Below are 18,053 nucleotides of genomic sequence, written 5' to 3' on the forward strand. Positions count from 1 at the left end.
CCTACAAGCTTTTACTTTTCACTTATAATGCCCTCTCTTTTATCAGGGTTTTCAGGTTTTACCTTAACCTTATCTCCTTGGTCAATTACCTCTTTTCTCTGTGATTCAGTTCTTTACTCACTTTTCCCATCTGTCTTTGGGCAGTTCAAATTTTCTTGACTACTGTTTACTTCTTCAATTGGAGGTAGAACTATATAAGACCACTCAGGTGATTTGGTTTGGTCTTCTCACTCTTTTTGGCCTTTGGACAACTTCTATTCTTTTTCCCAGCGACTCTTTTTGACTAGTTATTTCATTTACTTAATCTTCTTGGTTTCTTTCTTTGTTCACCAGTTTAAATCTCAGTCCATTATTTCCTTTAGGCCAATTATCTCCTTTACAAACTCTTTTTGTCTTAGGCTCCATGGTGTTATGTTCCACTCTCCAAGCCCTTTTTATTGAACTCTTTCTTAATGGAGTTTCATCTTCACTGTCGTCAGTTTCACTTTCAGTCTCTTCAACAGTTTTATTTATGACAAACTTTTTAATGTCTTTTTCTTTTTCAGAATCAGTTTTCTCCTTTGACTGCTCTTTCACTCTGTTAGGAACATCTCCATAGCTGGTACTTGGAATCTCATCCTTATCGTGAGTTATTTCCTCCTTTCCATTGTCAGGATTTTTGTTTCTGCTTTCGGAGTTTTCAGACTGTTCTTCAGTATTCTCTTGATCACCAGTCTTGTTTTCACTCTGCTCAGGAAATAATTTAAAACTAGAATGAAGCAGCCTTGATTGGATATAATGACGGATCCAGTGAAAGTTTATTTTAGCAGTGTTTGGAATATGCAGGACTTGTTACTAGGGCCAGCCCTAGAGTTCTTGTAAGGCAAAATGCAAGTTTTTAATCAAGTGTGATGTGCACCTGTTTCAATAAAGTGGCCGTTTACACACACAAATGGTTGTCAGTGCTGCTTGCCTCCTTTCCTCCTTCCCAAGGGGGGTTTAGGGGGCAGCCGAGCATTGCGAGGTCTGCCCCCCGGGCAGATTTGGGAGGGGGAGGGGGGCGAGCAGGGAGCAGCCATTTTGCTGCTTTGGGCTGCCTTGAGAATAGCCCAAAGGCAGCCCAATTTGAAAAATGTATCCCAAGGCTATGAGTAGGGGATCAGCGCTGTCCCAGCCACCATTTTAGGTTCTGGTGACCTGGTGGCTGGGAGCGCTGTAGTCAGGGTTTTTCTGGCCCCGCCCACCCAACCTGGGCTCAGGTTTTTGGGGAGGCGTTTGTAGGAGGTTTTTGGATAGGGGCTTCTGTTGGAACAGGTGCATAGGGGTTATATTATTGTAATGTTGTCACTTGGAACAGGTGCTGGGGGAGTTGTTTTTGAAGTTGGCCAAGTTTGGCTAGAGTTTGGTAGTTTATCGTTAAGTTTGGGGAGTTGGTGAACAGGAGCGGGGAAAGGTTAAGCAGTTTGGAAGTTTACATTAGAGGGTAATTAGTTACAGTTGTCGGAAGGCAAATGGGATTGTAGGTCTTGGGAGGGTAGGAGTTCTAATGTTATGTGATAAGATTGTGTATTATTTAATGTATTGGAAGTTATGTATTGTATGTTGTAGGGTGTTTTTTTTATCATGTGGGGATCGTAGGGGTGGGGGGGAGGAAATGTCAAGGGGTCAGGTAATTCGATGTTTAGAGAGGTTTTAGTTTTGTAAGGAAAAATGCAAGTTTTTAATAAAGTGTGATGTGCACCTGTTTCAATAAAGCGGCTGTTTACACACCCAAATGGTTGTCGGTGCTGCTTGCCCCCCTTTCCTCCCTCCCATTGGCTCAGGAAATTATTTAAAACTAGAACGAAGCAGCCTTGATTGGATATAATGACGGATCCAGTGAAAGTTTATTTTAGCAGTGTTTGGAATATGCAGGACTTGTTACTAGGGCCAGCCCTAGAGTTCTTGCTGCCCCAGGCGAAAATGCCTAAGAACACCTCATCAAGCCTCCCAGACCCAGCATACATTCGCATATTTAGCATTCAAAGAACAAGTACAAGCAATTCATTAAGCTATATATTTGACATATGCATTGTGAGCCAGATGTATGACCTGCAAAATAGCGCCTTGCAAATTGCGACTCATTTGCGACTTTCAATTTGCGAGGTGCTATTTGGCATGTACAACAGTGTGTTTAACACTGTTTGCGATTCCCAATGGGGTCTCAAATTGCAAGGCTCGTGAATATTAATGAGCCTCTCGCAATTTGCGAGCCCATTGGGAATGACAGGCCTCCCAGGGATGGTGGCCTGCTGTGCTCAGCAGACCACCATGTCTGGGACTGCTTTTAAATGACGTTTTCGTTTCATTTTTTAAGGGCAGGTAGTGGTTGCCGGGACCACTGCCTGCCCTTAAAAATATTTTTAGAGACAGTCACAAGGTGGAATGTGTCCCTTGGGGACCCCTTCCAAATTGCGACTGCATTACCACCCTCTTGAAGAGGGTGGTAATTTGCGAGTGTTTTGCGACCGCAATTGCGGTCACAAAACATTCATACATTGCTTTGCGGACGCTATTAGGAAGGGAACGCTCCTTCCTAATAGCGAGTCGCAATTCCTAAATAGCGAGTCACACATAAATTGCGACTCGCTATTTAAGAATGGTACATGGCCCTGGGCCATTTTGCATGCGCAAACTGGTCACAAACCCGTTTACATATGCAATTTAGGGCCGTACATTTGGCCCCGTATCCTTAATTAGAACCATAAGCAGTAATACACCTTAAAGGTACAGTCAGACTTCACAGCTTTTCACAAGTAAAAATAACACTGCACTCATCCCCAAGGTTTTAGGTATACCTGTCATGCAAGGATGAAACACATGATTGACAAGACTGCTTATGAAACTATGAACTCTTAATACTATAATTACTATGTCAAATTCTTCAAACTCGTAGCAGGGATCGTTCACATTCCTGGGCTTAACTTTGGATGCCGCTGGGAGTACGTTTTTTTTTTTATTCACTCAAGTGAATTTTCGGAAAACTATATTGAATCATTCATCCATCCTGATCTGGAGTTTTGGGCATGTGGAAGACTAGGTGTGTGGCAACTCCATGACTATGAATGCAGACAAACAGAAACTGAAGCAGGCGATAAATATTAATAAGCATTTTCTACCTGCCACATCCGTACAGTGACTGCTGCCTGTTCGAGGGACAGAGGAAACTCTACCGCTGGGGTCCGCGCTACTGAGAGCGCTGCTGCCTTGATCTGCAAGTCCCCCCACCGCCGCTTTGTACATCGGACGCGGCTGACGAGCAGGGGGACTACCGGCACCATAATCCCTGGCTGGGCTAGCTCCGCCCACCCACGCCACTTGACCCGACCGGAGGCGCACAAAACAGCGCGGCTTCCACATAGGAGTGGGAGACCGCATTTTCTACCTGCCACATCCGTACAGTGACTGCTGCCTGTTCGAGGGACAGAGGAAACTCTACCGCTGGGGTCCGCGCTACTGAGAGCGCTGCTGCCTTGATCTGCAAGTCCCCCCCACCGCCGCTTTGTACATCGGACGCGGCTGACGAGCAGGGGGACTACCGGCACCATAATCCCTGGCTGGGCTAGCTCCGCCCACCCACGCCACTTGACCCGACCGGAGGCGCACAAAACAGCGCGGCTTCCACATAGGAGTGGGAGACCGCATTTTCTACCTGCCACATCCGTACAGTGACTGCTGCCTGTTCGAGGGACAGAGGAAACTCTACCGCTGGGGTCCGCGCTACTGAGAGCGCTGCTGCCTTGATCTGCAAGTCCCCCCCACCGCCGCTTTGTACATCGGACGCGGCTGACGAGCAGGGGGACTACCGGCACCATAATCCCTGGCTGGGCTAGCTCCGCCCACCCACGCCACTTGACCCGACCGGAGGCGCACAAAACAGCACGGCTTCCTCCGCGTCGCGGGACGCGCGCGGGCGGCGCCGGGCTAAGCCCGGGACAAGGGCGGGACAGTCTTAGACAGTCCTAGACTGGCCGGGACTGGACTGGGCCACCCCCCTTTTTTGGTCGCATCCAAGTAAGAAATAAGTTTATTGATTATCTACTGCTACGGATGTTTGCTAAGTGGAGCCTTTTGTTTTATTATTAATTTATTTTTCCTGCCTGTTTCAGGCTATTTTCCTCTTTGAATGCTCTTGTGACTCTAGTTGCCTTAACAGTATTGTTACGTTGGGGTTTGCCTGTATCACCTGTTTTTGCCCGGCGAAATCAACAACGTAGTTCCTCATGCCAAAAAACATGTCCAAAAAACAGCCCCCACCGAACACCAAGACTATAGAAAACTATATGGTCCAAGTTGTGAGCAAAATTAATGATAAAAGGAGACAGTCATTGGGCTTAAGTCAGTCTCCGGATTTACATCCATTAAGCCCGACTCAAAGCAGCCACCAGTCAAACACTATAGTTCCGGATGTCTCTACTGACCTGATAGATCTCATGGTCGATTCTAATCCAAATATGGACCAGCAGAATACCCTTATACTAGATAATGAAGTAGATTTAGTTTCTCCAGATTTAGAAGCCATTTCTGACTCTGAGTACGTGACCTTGGAACATAAACCTGATGATCCTTCATCTCCTGAACAGGAAGCCCGACCTGCTAAAAGACATAGAAGAGTGCAGGAAAAACGGTCGGGTTTACGATCAGGAAATAGGAAGAAAAAATCTCCACCCACAGGGAAAAACAAAGTAAAATCCACTGAAGAAGGAGAAAATAATACTCTTGAAAAAAGTGATCAGGATAATAGCTATAATGAGGATGATCTGTTGCAGAAAATAGCTGATATCATTGATTCAAAAATCAAAACCATTATCAAGCCGCTAGTTGCTAAGATCGATAAACTTAATGCGGAATTAAAAAGAATGGGTGCTCTTCAGATAAAGACTGTGGACGGGGTTGACAATTTATCTACACTAGTGTCACAAATGGTAAAGCCAGTCGAGTCTAAGGATGGGAGTTCGGCAGAGAAAGAGGACGGGCCGATACTCCCTGAATGTCCAGTTCAAAATGGGACTAATTCTAATAATCAGCCCGTGACAAAAGATGGAATACCACTGACAATAAGTATTCCGACAGTAACACGTCAGGACTTAGATCCCCTTCAATTCATCGAAGAAGCTTCGCCAGTGGTATTGGTGTTGACCAATGTGCCTCCGCCAACGGATACTCAAATGGAATCACCAGCATCTTTGTCTAGCAAGGCACTGCTCTGGCTTACAACTAACATGCAAATGGCACCAGGAGGCAAGCATCAGCTTGCATGTGAAATTAAGTCTGTCAAAAGAGTTGCTTGGATTGGGAATCGGCCCAAAAGGTTCAAAGGAGATTGTGTTATAGTGACTTTTTGCCATGCTGCTGTACTACCCAATGTCTTAAATCATATCTTTCCCCCACAAAGAAGAGCCGGGTCTGTTGTTCCCCTCACTTTAAAATTCTTTTATGGGGAGCAACAGAATGTGACATTTCCAAAAACTCCTGGCCCGCTGTGGGAAGTTGGGAGAAATAACAGAGGACCAAGGGCTGCTCCTAATGAATGGGGTGTGGTCCTAGGAAACAGATACGAAGCTTTATCAGACCTAAATGCCTGTGATTGACTGTGCAGAAGTAATCTTTATACTGATCACTTTACCCCTAATGGAGGTTGTTTAGGGGGGGAAGTGGAAGCTCAGATAAACTCTGTAAAAACTGATCTATTGTTAAATTCAAGTAGTACACAGGGGGTTTTAGGTGTTATATGTAATGATTATCATTTTACTGGTCCTCTTGATTATATTGATGGAAGTGATCTAAATGTAAATTTATCTCTAAAATGGTTGTAAATGTGGATAAGGTAGGTGTAAACCATCTCAACCAGGAAGAAAGGGCTAGCTTACCTACCAATAATGAACCTACCAATGACAGGGCGTTTGGCCAATATATTCTATCGTCCTGGAATATTGCAGGTCTGAAAAGCAAGATACCATCACAGGACTGGCAAACTTTCCTGGATCATAAGGATGTGATCCTTCTCCAGGAAACTTGGCAATTAGACCCAGATCCTGTTGAAGGATATCTACATTTTTATGTCCCGGCTACACCAAGTCAAAGGGGAAGACCTAAAGGTGGTCTAGTGACATGGGTAAAACAAAATAGCGACTATTCAGTGGTTCAATTGGCCACTAATAGCCCTGATATATTGTTGGTCAAGCTACAGCGGCCATTCAGTTTGGACATTTATATTTTTAATATATATTCAAGGGGCTTACCAGGTGGTAAACCCACGGAGGCGGTTGATTTGCTAGATTCCCTTCTAAAACAACATTGCTTAAATGCAAATGTTATTGTTGGAGGTGATTTAATTGTTGTTTTGAACCCTTAGATAACCACGATGTAGATCTTACGATAGAGGAGGACTATATCTGGGATATCCCTCAGCTTTCCTTACCACCAATTAAAAAATGGTCTGAGGCTGCACTACAGTTAAAAATTCTGTGCGTTGAGTTTGGTTTGTGGGCTACCAATGGAAGAGTGACCTCGGATAAACACGGTGCTACCACTTTTTCCAATGGAAATTCACAGAGTCGCATTGACTATATCCTAATTAACAAAGAGAATTGGGCCAGTGTTGTTGATATGTGGATAGAGCCTAGAGTGGAAAGCGACCATGATCCATTAATTTTGACATTTAAAATGTATGGAGTGTTGGGAAAAGACGATTTGAGGGAAAATGTCCAAATAAACCTCTCAAATGATACCAGACGCATCAGATGGGCAACTTGTGCAGCAAGTGAGGAAAGCATAACTGCTATGAGGGATCTAACAACCCAGGCCATTAAAGAAGTAAGGAGTATAAGCCTTATGGATACTCAGCTATCTGAAGTTAGTAGGATCCATGATGAATTTTTTAAAAGGTTAAAAATTTTCTTTGTTAAAACAGTTACTAAGAAGCAACGTAGGCCAGTAAGAAAGGAAGACCAGTGGTACGACAAATCGTGCAGGGGTGCTTATAAGGCATTGTCTGTCGCTGTTAAGTCAAAAGATATAAATAAAATAAGGGAAGCACGTGTTATGTACAATAAGGCCCAAATAAGTGCAAAAAGGGACTGGGAGGAAGACTATTGGAGGGATCTCCTTAAAGCAAGCAATGAAAGATCTATGACGCCCTTTTGGAACATCGTAAAATGGGGAAGGGGGGCCATAAGAGGAGAACCCATGAATCATGTGTCACCGGAAGCATGGGTATCCCATTATGCGACCCAGTTCGCTGCTGAGGAAACTGATGGAGAGGACCATGTGGCCCCAGTAGATACCCTGGAGAGCCACTTAATTTTCAGCAAAGCTGATGTCCTAAAAATACTAAATAATATCCCTAAAGCCAGAGCACCGGGCTTAGACTCTGTTCCAGCAGACCTTTTTATGCACGATAAAGATTTATGGGCCACGTACATTCACTTGCTAGTAAACGGTATCGCGAAGGGCTCGCCTATTCCTGAGACCTGGAAGGGAGCCGAGATTATCCCCATCTATAAAAAGGGGGCATGCTCGGATCCAGGCAATTATAGGCCTATTAGCCTGATCGCATGTATACAGAAAGTTTTGGCTAGACTTTTACTCCAGCGAATCCATGGGTGGATAGATGAACAGGATATACTGTCACCCTTGCAGGCAGGCTTTCGTAGCCATACAAGTACCATAGATCAAGTGTTTAGATTTGTTTTAATTTACTGGCGTGTAGTTTTACTGGGGGGGGGGGATGCTTTTTGCTGCTTTCGTCGACTTAAAATCGGCTTTTGATTTAGTCCCCCGCCACAAGTTGTGGAATACTCTCCAAAATCAGGGTATCCCCAATGAAATTCTGTCCTTACTAATGAGAACGCATGAAAATAATTTTGCACAAGTGCGATGGAACCAACAGGGTAGTGTTACTGATAAATTTCCTATTGAGAAGGGAGTACGCCAAGGTTGCGTGCTCGCTCCAACGCTTTTCTCGCTATACATCAACAGGGTGATCAGATACTTCGAACATCAACCAACAGATGCCCCTAAGTTGGCAGGAAGACTGATACCCCTGTTGATGTTTGCGGATGATACCCTGCTGATATCTAAGACGCAACAGGGCAATTGGAGTGTTTTAATCATTCTGTGCAGATCATGGTCTTGTAATTAATACAAGTAAAACAAAATTCATGGTTCTGCATAAACGGCGACATATTAGAGGGAAGGCAATTATGGACGGTGTTCAGCTTGAACAGACCCAGGTATTTAAGTACCTTGGAATTAATTTGTCCTATAATTTGGATTGGAAACAACACACTAATGAGCTAGCGACAAGACATGCTCAATTAACTGGAGCTCTTACTAAGGAACTTTTTGCATCACAGACTAAACCTATCAGACCGGTCTTGAAAATTTATAACGCAAAGGTAGGAGCGGCAGTTCTGTATGGAGCTGAACTCTGGGGGCCCAGTAATCTTACAAAGCTGATGATAGCACAGAATAGATTCCTCCGTAACATTACTGGGTTGCCAATGTCAACACCTTTGATACCCTTAAAATATGATCTGGGTTTCCATAGCTTTGAGGATATGGCTAGATACAGACCTGTAGCCTACTGGAGAAGGCTTTGGGTAACCCCAGAACTTTCTCAGTATGCTCAAGGATTCCTAGAGATTCGAACAATGGATAAAGGGTGTAAAATTGTCTGGTTGAGAGATGTAAGAAGTATATATAGGGCGATGGGATTATCCCAATTGTGGGACGATCCTGTAAACAATGTATTTCCACCAAAAAAGGTACTTCGAGATCTATACTGGAGCATGATTGAGACAAAGTGTTTTAGAAATCATATTGAACGATCTTTCACTAACGATTTTCTAGAACTTAAGCATGCACCAGCCCTTGAACCTTACTGGGACTGGATAACTGTACCAGGGGACCGGAAAAGGTACCATCAGTTGAGGGTAGGGACTTTACCTTTAAATGCCCTAACTGAGAAATGGCATAAGAGCCAAAGCCCAAGGTGCCTTTTCTGCCCTGATCAAACTGAAAATATTGGACATGTGCTATTTGCTTGCCCTGAATATAATGTCCCCAGACGGTCATGGCTAAAACCGATCTGTGCCCAGCTAGGCTTAAGAACTGCAAATGAGGCTGTTAGGGTTTTAAGAACTGATACATCACAGCCTGTTGTTATAGCCATGTCAAAGTTTTTGCATTGGATATGGATTATTCGGTCACGTAAAATGAGTCTGGAGTAATCATGAGTTTCCGTCGTCTGTTGCTATTAACTCTGCATATTATATTATTAAGTGATTAACTATGTACACTGCATTAGTAACTGATAATTTGTAATTTTGATATTGATGAAATTGTTTTTATACCTGTTTTCTTTTTCTTTTTTCTTATAACTGTCTTTTTAAAAAATATAGGATTAACTTAAGAATATGTAAAAATGTAAATAGGATGAGTTAGGGTGTTATTTATTCTACTTTTATTGTATATTGAATATTTTTATCTTGTACTTTCTGTATGATAAAATGATTCATCGTGGTTCCTGTTCCCTTGTGGAATTGTGGGATGGGTATCAAAAACAACTATTTCTTTTTTATCTGTAAAATGTCTTTCATGATTGAAAAATATCGAATAAAGACTATTTTGATTTTTTTTTTGATATTAATAAGCATTGGCAAATGTTCTATCTTAGAACAGGAATGAGCCGTGGCCGCATGTTCTCCAGGCATGAACGGAGACAGCATTCCTTTCATTCTCTTGCCCAGCATATAGGTTTCATCTTGTCTTTCCTGCTTCACAGGTGAAACCATATTTTTTTAGCATTTAGAGCTCGTTTACTTTCAGGGCCATCCCTGCCAGAATGAAATTAGAGCTTCCCTAATATTTCACGGGTGCCTTCAATTTTTAATACTTTGGGAAGGTTTCATATTAATTGGGTGCTCTTAGAAAGATGCTTCTTCAGCCCATGTCCACCTTTTTGTTTTGTTTGTTCCAGCGGCATCCCTATATCTTCATGAAGGGGACATTCTGGTATATTTCAGAGCGGGTCTCACCAGTGCTGACACGTTTCCCTTACCTTGTGTAATGCGAGAGAAGATAGTGCGTCCTTGAATCTCACACCTTGCTGCTTGAAAGAATGACCTGCAGGAATTGTGGGGCAGAGTCCAGAAGGTGGCTGACAGAAAGTGAAGATACAAGAAATTTCACACATGGAATGATTTTTCCTTTGTCTGCCCACTTAGTTACCTTTTTGTCTCTGATTCTTGTCTCTCTTTTGTAACAGGTTGTTGTAAAGCAATCAGGAGGCAGTGGTGGTTATAAAGTAAGGTTTATTATGACAGCCCCACACCGGTGGAGATGCGTGGGTCAGCAGAACATCAGTTGTGACTTGTGATGTCACAGGGGGTGAACTCCGGGCAGGAATGGAATGTTGGGGGGAACCAATGGGGATGGAAAGAACTCCCTCTGAGTTCCATCCAGAAGGTAATGGTAAATTGAAGTGGTGTGATGAGTGATACAGTTCCTTGCTAGAAACGACTTGAATGCCTCTGAGCAGAATTGCGGACCATTATCTGTGAGTACTGATTTAGGTAATCCTTCACTGAAAAATAGTTTGTCAAAGAAATTAATGAATTTTGAGGTGTCAATTTCATCGACTATTTTAATTTCTGGCCACTTGGAGAAATGATCTGTCGCCACTAGGATGTACTTGATTTCTCCATCATGTCCTTCGATGGGCCCCACAATGTCTAAGCCCAATTTCTCCCATGCCATTAGGGGGGGTTGAATTGGAGAGAGACTGATTTTTGACGTATTGAGGGTTTTGTCAGAGTCGCAGCGTTCTACACAGTTCCTGACCTCGACCTCAATTTGTTTGTCAATACCCGGCCACCAGTAACTTGACCTGACTCTCTGCTTAGTCTTGGTGATGCCAAGGTTGCCTATGTGACACAATTTTAGAATTTTGTCTCTGAGAGTGACTGGGGCTATTGCTTTACCCATTCTGTATAACACACCGTTTTCCCAACTGAGTTCATTTCTTGTTTCCCAGTATGCTTTGAAATTGTCATGTAGGTTGCGCTTTTCTGGCCATGCAGAGTTGACGAATTTGCATACTTCTTGCAACGTTGAGACACGCGACATGTGTTGACTCCATTCTTCCGCAGATATTCCATCCAGGTCAGTGTTGAAGAGCAGAGCCACTTTCTCCTCCTCTTCTTGTGTTGTCATGCTTTCAGTGTGAGGCAGAGGCAGTCTGCTGAGGAAGTCTGCAATTTTATTTTTCACTCCTGGCCAATATTCCGCCGTGTAGTTGTAATCCAACAGCTTGATTGACATTTTGCTCAGTCTTGGTGAAGCATTTTGTAGACCCGAGGCAGACAGTATCTTGATCAACGGTTTATGGTCTGTGCGAAGATGTATTTCATATCCCCACACATATGCTCTGAAGTAATTGAGCGCCCATGAACAGGCCAGCATTTCACGCTCAATTACCGAGTACTTTTCTTCTGCAGAGGTGAGTGACCTGGAGGCAAAAGCTACAACCCATTTTTGGTTTGATGTGTCCTACTGGGCTAGGACTGCACCAATTCCCTTGTTGCTAGCATCGGTGGTTAGATAGATTTCTGCTTTGGGATCAAAACCTTTGAGAAAGGGTGCCTCGCTGATTTCCTTTTTGATGGTATCAAAGGTGACCTGACAATCAGGTGACCAGACAAACTTGGTTTTATTTTTCAGTAATTGTCTTATACTGTAGGTCTTTTCTGAGAAATTCCTAATGAACTTGGAATAATATTCCGTCAAGCCAAGAAAAGCTCGCACATCTTCTTTGCTTGAGGGACACGGAGCATTGAGGATAGCGTCCACTAAACCTTGTTTGGGTTTAATGCCTTCCTGGCTGATGGTGTGCCCAAGGTAAATCACTCTGTCTTGTGAGATTTTACATTTGTCTAGTTCTACAGTTAGACCATGCGTTTTCAATTTGTTAAAAACTTGCCTAAGGCGTGTGTCATGTTCCGATTGGTTGCTACCCATGACCAGGATATCATCCTGGAAAAACCTTATGCCATCAACACCTTCCAGAATGGATGTCATGACCCTTTGGAAAAGTGCTGCAGCAGAGGCTAATCCAAACGGTACCCTGGTAAACCGATAACAACCAAAGGGTGTGATAAAGGTTGTGAATTTTTTGCTGTCAGCGTGTAGTGGAATTTGGTGGTACGCGGATTTCAGGTCTAAAATGGAAAATACACACATATCATTGGTGGCACTAAACATTTCACAAATACGTGATAGGGGATATTGATCTACAATAATGTTCTTATTAAGGTCCCTGAGATCGATGCAAAGTCTAATTTTCCCATTGGGACGTTTCACAACAACCAAGGGGGAAACCCACTCCGCCGATTCCACCTCTTCTATAATACCATCTTTGACAAGTTTGTTTAGTTCAGCTTGGACATCATCTCTTACTGACACTGGTAGATGTCTTACCTTGTGAATGCAAGGAACAGCTGAGTTTTTTAGTTCGATTTTATGTTCGAAGCTGTTGAGAAGACCAACTTTACCTGAGAACACTTCTGGGAAGTCTTTTAGTATTGCCAGTTTACTAGAATCATTAATAGACAACACCGGATCATCACTGTTGGGATTGAGCATGATACCCAGATCCACTTGGTCACTCCAGCCAAGGACAGAAGGGCCTTTCTTAGCAACATAAAGTCTGGAAAATGCTCTCCTGTTTTTAAATTCAAATTCTAGATCACGAGTTCCTAAGAATTCTATGTTGTTTCCCGTGTAGCTTCTGGCAATGACTTTTGATTTTTCAAGAGCTGAGCCAACTTTATCCGTGAATTGCTTCCACACATTTTCGTTGATGATCGTGAAGGGAGACCCAGAGTCCGCCATAAGATTAACTGTCACACCACCCAATTTTACATCACACATGGGTTTTTTCTTCTTAGTCGGCGTGAGTTCTAACACATCATATTCGATAGAGAAGACATAACTGACGCTGTCGGAGTCAGAATATTCAGAATCTTCATCTGTGGAATCACTCTCTTCATGAATTTGTCGGACCTGTCTGCTTTGTCTATACATTTTTCTATTGCATGCCTTGGCAATGTGCCCAGTCATTCCACATGACAAGCATTTTTGATGTATGGCTGGACACTTTTTTGAATCGGCTAAATGGGTTGGAGATCCACAATGATAACATCTAAGTTCAGCAAACTCATTGTCTCTAGTACTACCACGTCTTTCACTGCTATGTTTTGGTTTACTTGGTTCACTTCTTTTATGAAATTTATGTCTCACTTCTCTTTTGTTTCCTTTGTGTTTTAGTTCGGTTGCATTAGAGGATCTTATAGCTTTAACTTCCACAGGTTCATCCATGACTGCTTTGGCGCATCTGCCAGTAAGTTCAGCTTTCTTGACAAGAGCAACAACCTCCTTCAAAGAAGCCTCTCCATTGACCCAAAGTTTGTCCTGGATATTGGGGTTGCTCGCGTGCATAATTATTTGATCACGCACAAACTCTTCTTGCAGTGCACCGAATCTGCAGGTTAAGGCTAAGTTGTTTAAGGCAGCAACGTAATCTTCGATGCTTTCTTCCTTCCCTTGCTTCCTTCTAGAGAATTTGTACCGGTCGACTGCGACACACACAATTGGTGAGAAATGATCGTCCAGATCATCCAGTGCATGTTGATATACATCATCACCCGTTCTCACCTTCTTCTCTATGTTGTTGTAGGTCTTAACTCCACCTGGACCCAAACAGTACAAAAGTACTTTTTTCTTCTTCACAGCCGTGAAATCATCATCCTTCACTGTCTCAATATAATTAATGAAGTATTCTTTCCATTCTTTCCAAGGCATGCATGGTGCACCTTTGAGAGGTAGAAATGCTTGAGGTTGCGAAAGATTCAAGGAACTAAGAGCACACATGGTGGTGGACAAACTATTGGCTCAAATTTTCACAGTCATACGTTCTAATGTGCTGGTGAATGTCACTTAAATTTCTCTTTATGAATTGTTCTCAGCAGTAACCTTAAAAGCTCCAACTTTGTCACTTTAATTCAATATAGTCTTATGTAAAATGTTTAGTTCACTCAGTTTCATTAGTATAATAATTGGCCCTTTTATGAACACTTTATGAAAGATTCCACGAATACAGGGCGTTGGCCGGGCTCGAGCACTGGGCTTGAACAGCACAATCAATTTCACTCGGTACGTTTTTTCAAAATGGCCGCCACGCTGCGTTTCAGTGACGTCACGCGTCACCGAGCATGCGCAGGTGCGATGGATTTTGAGCGCGAACACAACTGACAGGGATTTCCTTGAAGAATGCGCACGGCTGACGCATACACAGCTGACAGGAAATTCAGCGCGCAAACTCAACAGCTGCCTGGAGACACGTCGAACACCTTCAGACGGCACACATGAACAGAAAGTCCCAAATGCCGTTCGGCCCTACCTCCGAAAAAACGCCACAGGAGACACGTCTTGAGACTCTGAAATCTCGGCTGAGGTAATAGGCATCCACATACCACGACAGTTACGTGGTTCTCGTCCTCATCCACTCATGACGATGAGGCGCAGGCACCGGAATTCCAAAGGTAGGAGAAATTGTTCCGATCTATCAGTAGAATACCAATTTCATCAGCGTTTAAATCAGTCAGCTGTTTCGAACATGTACCCCGGTGTGAGATTGTAGTTCCGCTGGTATCCGCTCGTCGTCGCCACTGTTGTAAAGCAATCAGGAGGCAGTGGTGGTTATAAAGTAAGGTTTATTATGACAGCCCCACACCGGTGGAGATGCGTGGGTCAGCAGAACATCAGTTGTGACTTGTGATGTCACAGGGGGTGAACTCCGGGCAGGAATGGAATGTTGGGGGAACCAATGGGGATGAAAAGAACTCAGAGGGAGTTCATGCGCAGGGGATGAGAAGGTACCACGCGCTGGAGCACAGGGGGGGAAAATAAGTGAGATACAACACAGGTTTTAAATATTAAGTTTTAACTCTTAACTTCAATCAAAAATTATCCGGATTGTTGAGGTTTTTTTTTCTGCCATTTGTGACTACTTCCTCCTTATTTGTGCACTCTTACGAAGATGCTTGACGCTGTTCACGTGTATGTTATTGTGCAGGCTGGAATTGTGCCGCCCTTTCCTCAGGAAATCCATAAGGAAACCAAAGAGCCCTTCAATGCGTCCAGTCCTTGACACAAAACCCAATAGGTGTGATGACAACGTTGTGCTATTAGACACTCTTTCGGATTGTTACTCGCAATGGATTAGATTAAATATACTATCAACTGTTCTTATATGTCCCATTGCAGAGCTGAGTAAAGATGGTTGCCAGAGAATGGCTTTATTGCAGTAGATTTTCCTTGCTAGTCTGTGGTGGGGAAATTGCTTATGTTATGGCTTTAGTTTTTTTGTAGCACTTTAATAATGTGACATTTGCTCTCCTGCCACTATAACGGGTACACAAGCACGTTTTCAATAAAACACGGTGGGAAAGTGGCGAAGAGTGTTGTTAATCCAAAAAGACTAACAACACGCTCAGTCACTTTAGAAATGCAGGTCTGCACCATATTTACAAGAATATGGTGCAGTGCTGCTTTTCCCCCTGCGCTGGTGCTAAATTTAGCTGCCTAGTGCCAACGCAGGTACCCTTGCACCATAGTGCAAGGGTACCCGTGTTGAGGGAGTAATTGTTTATGTGCAGGAAGGTGTTTCTTCCTGCATATAAACAATCTGAAGCGACGATTTCAAACTTCTACGTCTGCAGCTTGAATGAATGAATGAACAGGCTTTTATACCGCGCAGCTATGCCCAATGGGCGTCAAGGCGCCTAACTCAAAACAACCCAGCAGGGGCAGTCAAAAACAGGAGCTTACTGATATGCTTTAATGAAATACCAGGTCTTCAACGCTTTCCTGAAGAGATCAAGGGAAGGCTGTAATTTGATCTCCAGGGGAAGTATGTTCCATAGCTGGGGTGCAAGAATGGAGAAGGCCTTGCTCCCCCATCTAGCCTTCTTAGCGCGTGGAACCACCAGTTGGTTTAGCTCTGATGAGCGTAGACATCTGTTAGGAACATACCTCGTGAGCAAGGATCCCAAAGCGTCAGTCGGACCTGCCATCAGGGCACGGTACGTGAGGCAGAGAAGTTTGAACGAAACTCTTGAAGAGATAGGGAGCCAGTGGAGACTCTTCCTGGCCAAGGTCATAGATGACAGCCAGGGCAGGGCCAGTACAAAACGCGCCGCCGCATTCTGTACAACCTGCAGGCGCTGCAGGAGGCCCTTGTTGGTCCCGGCATAGAGTGAGTTGCAATAATCAAGCCGTGAACCAACAAGGGCGATAACAACCTGCTTGCGTGCCTGAGGGGAAAGATAATGGACAATTCTTTTAAGAGTCCTAATGACACCCCAACAGGTGGCCACGGTCCTATTGACCTGGAGTTCCATGGAAAGCCGGGTATCAAAAATGACGCCAAGATTCCTAGCAGATTGTGTCGGAGTGGGGTAGATGCCCAGAGATGAAGGCCACCACTCACCTGACCACAGGCCCTGGTCTTTACCAAAGACCAGGACTTCAGTCTTGTCGCCGTTCAACTTTAGGGAGTTGAAAATCATCCACTCTGCAACAAGTTGCATGCAGGACCTAAAGTTGGACGCGGCGACATCCACAGGGTGGGTCAGGGACACCATAATCTGCGTGTCGTCAGCATACGACACTACCTCCATCCCCTGAGATCTTACTAGTCTTGCAAGGGGGGCCACATAGATATTGAACAGGGTCGGGCTCAAGGCCGACCCTTGTGGCACCCCACATTGCAAAGACTTTGCAGGGGAGAGGAAGTCTCCCAGCGTTATACGCTGCTCTCGTTGGTGAAGAAAAGAGCTCAGGAGACTGAGAGCCGGCCCTGCTACCCCTGCCTCCCTTAACCTGGATGTTAAAGTCAAGGGAGACAGGGTATCAAAAGCTGCTGTAAGATCCAGCAGGACTAGCACGGTAGATTGACCCATATCCACCTTCCGGCGGATATTGTCCGTGACCTTGGTCAAAGCGGACTCCGTGCTGTGAAGCTTTCTAAAGCCATGTTGGGACCCATCCAGGAACCCTGAAGAGTCAAGGAAGTTGGAGAGATGACAATTCAAGTGGGCCTCCAACATCTTAGCAGGAGCCGGCAAAAGGGATATTGGCCTGAAGTTCTGCAGTAAGCCCGGATCCAATGTGGACTTTTTGAGAAGAGGTTTTACTGCAGCTCTCTTCCATGCTGCAGGAAAAATACCCTGTTCCATGGCTCCATTCATTATTTCCAACATCGGTGGAAGAATGATGTCCCTATGTTCCTTTAGTATTTTCAAAGGAACCGGGTCCAAAGGAGAGGCTGATTTTGTTTTATCTAGGAGGAGATTGAGTCCCTCCAGGGAAAGAGCAGGAAACCGATGAAAGGTCTGAGGGGCAACAGCCTCCCAGGATTCGAGAAGTTTAATTCTAGAGGAGTTAGTCTCACTCAAAGAGATCCTCTGTGATTGTAGAGCTAGATAGATATCATCTATTTTTTTATAGAAGAAATCTGAGATATTATTACATAGCTCCTGAGAAACAACAACAGGGTCGGGAGCCTGGAGGGAGCATAGAGAGTCTACGATCTTAAAAAGCTCTTTAGATGATGTAAGAGAAAAGGTTAAGTGTGTAAAATGACCCTGTTTCTCCTTAATAACTCTGTTTTTATATTCTCGTAACAGGCCTTTATAAGCTTCTCGATCCTTGGGATCCCACGATTTGCGCCATCTCCGTTCTTTCCTTCTACATTCTTGTCTAAGGGCTCTCAGTTCATCCGTAAACCAAGGGGCTGTAGGCTTAAGTCGCGCCACAGATTTAGATAAGGAGGGGGCTAACTCATCTACTGCTTTGGTCATAGAGACAATGAGTTCTTGAGCCGCCTCATCCACCGACCGCTGGAGAATAATATTGACATTTGGAATGAAAGGGGCCAGAGCCTCACTCGTAAGATTCCTAAAGCTTCTTTT

At 44.1% G+C, this 18,053-nt stretch overlaps 1 protein-coding gene across 1 annotated transcript in view; it reads left to right on the forward strand.

The window, feature by feature from the left end:
• LOC144762934 (xanthine dehydrogenase/oxidase-like) overlaps window positions 1-18,053 on the forward strand; it is a 575,825-nt gene that overhangs the window by 301,613 nt on the left and 256,159 nt on the right. The window lies entirely within an intron of this gene.

The sequence above is a fragment of the Lissotriton helveticus genome, chromosome 6 (assembly GCF_964261635.1).
Source record: "Lissotriton helveticus chromosome 6, aLisHel1.1, whole genome shotgun sequence".
Classification (NCBI taxonomy): domain Eukaryota; kingdom Metazoa; phylum Chordata; class Amphibia; order Caudata; family Salamandridae; genus Lissotriton; species Lissotriton helveticus.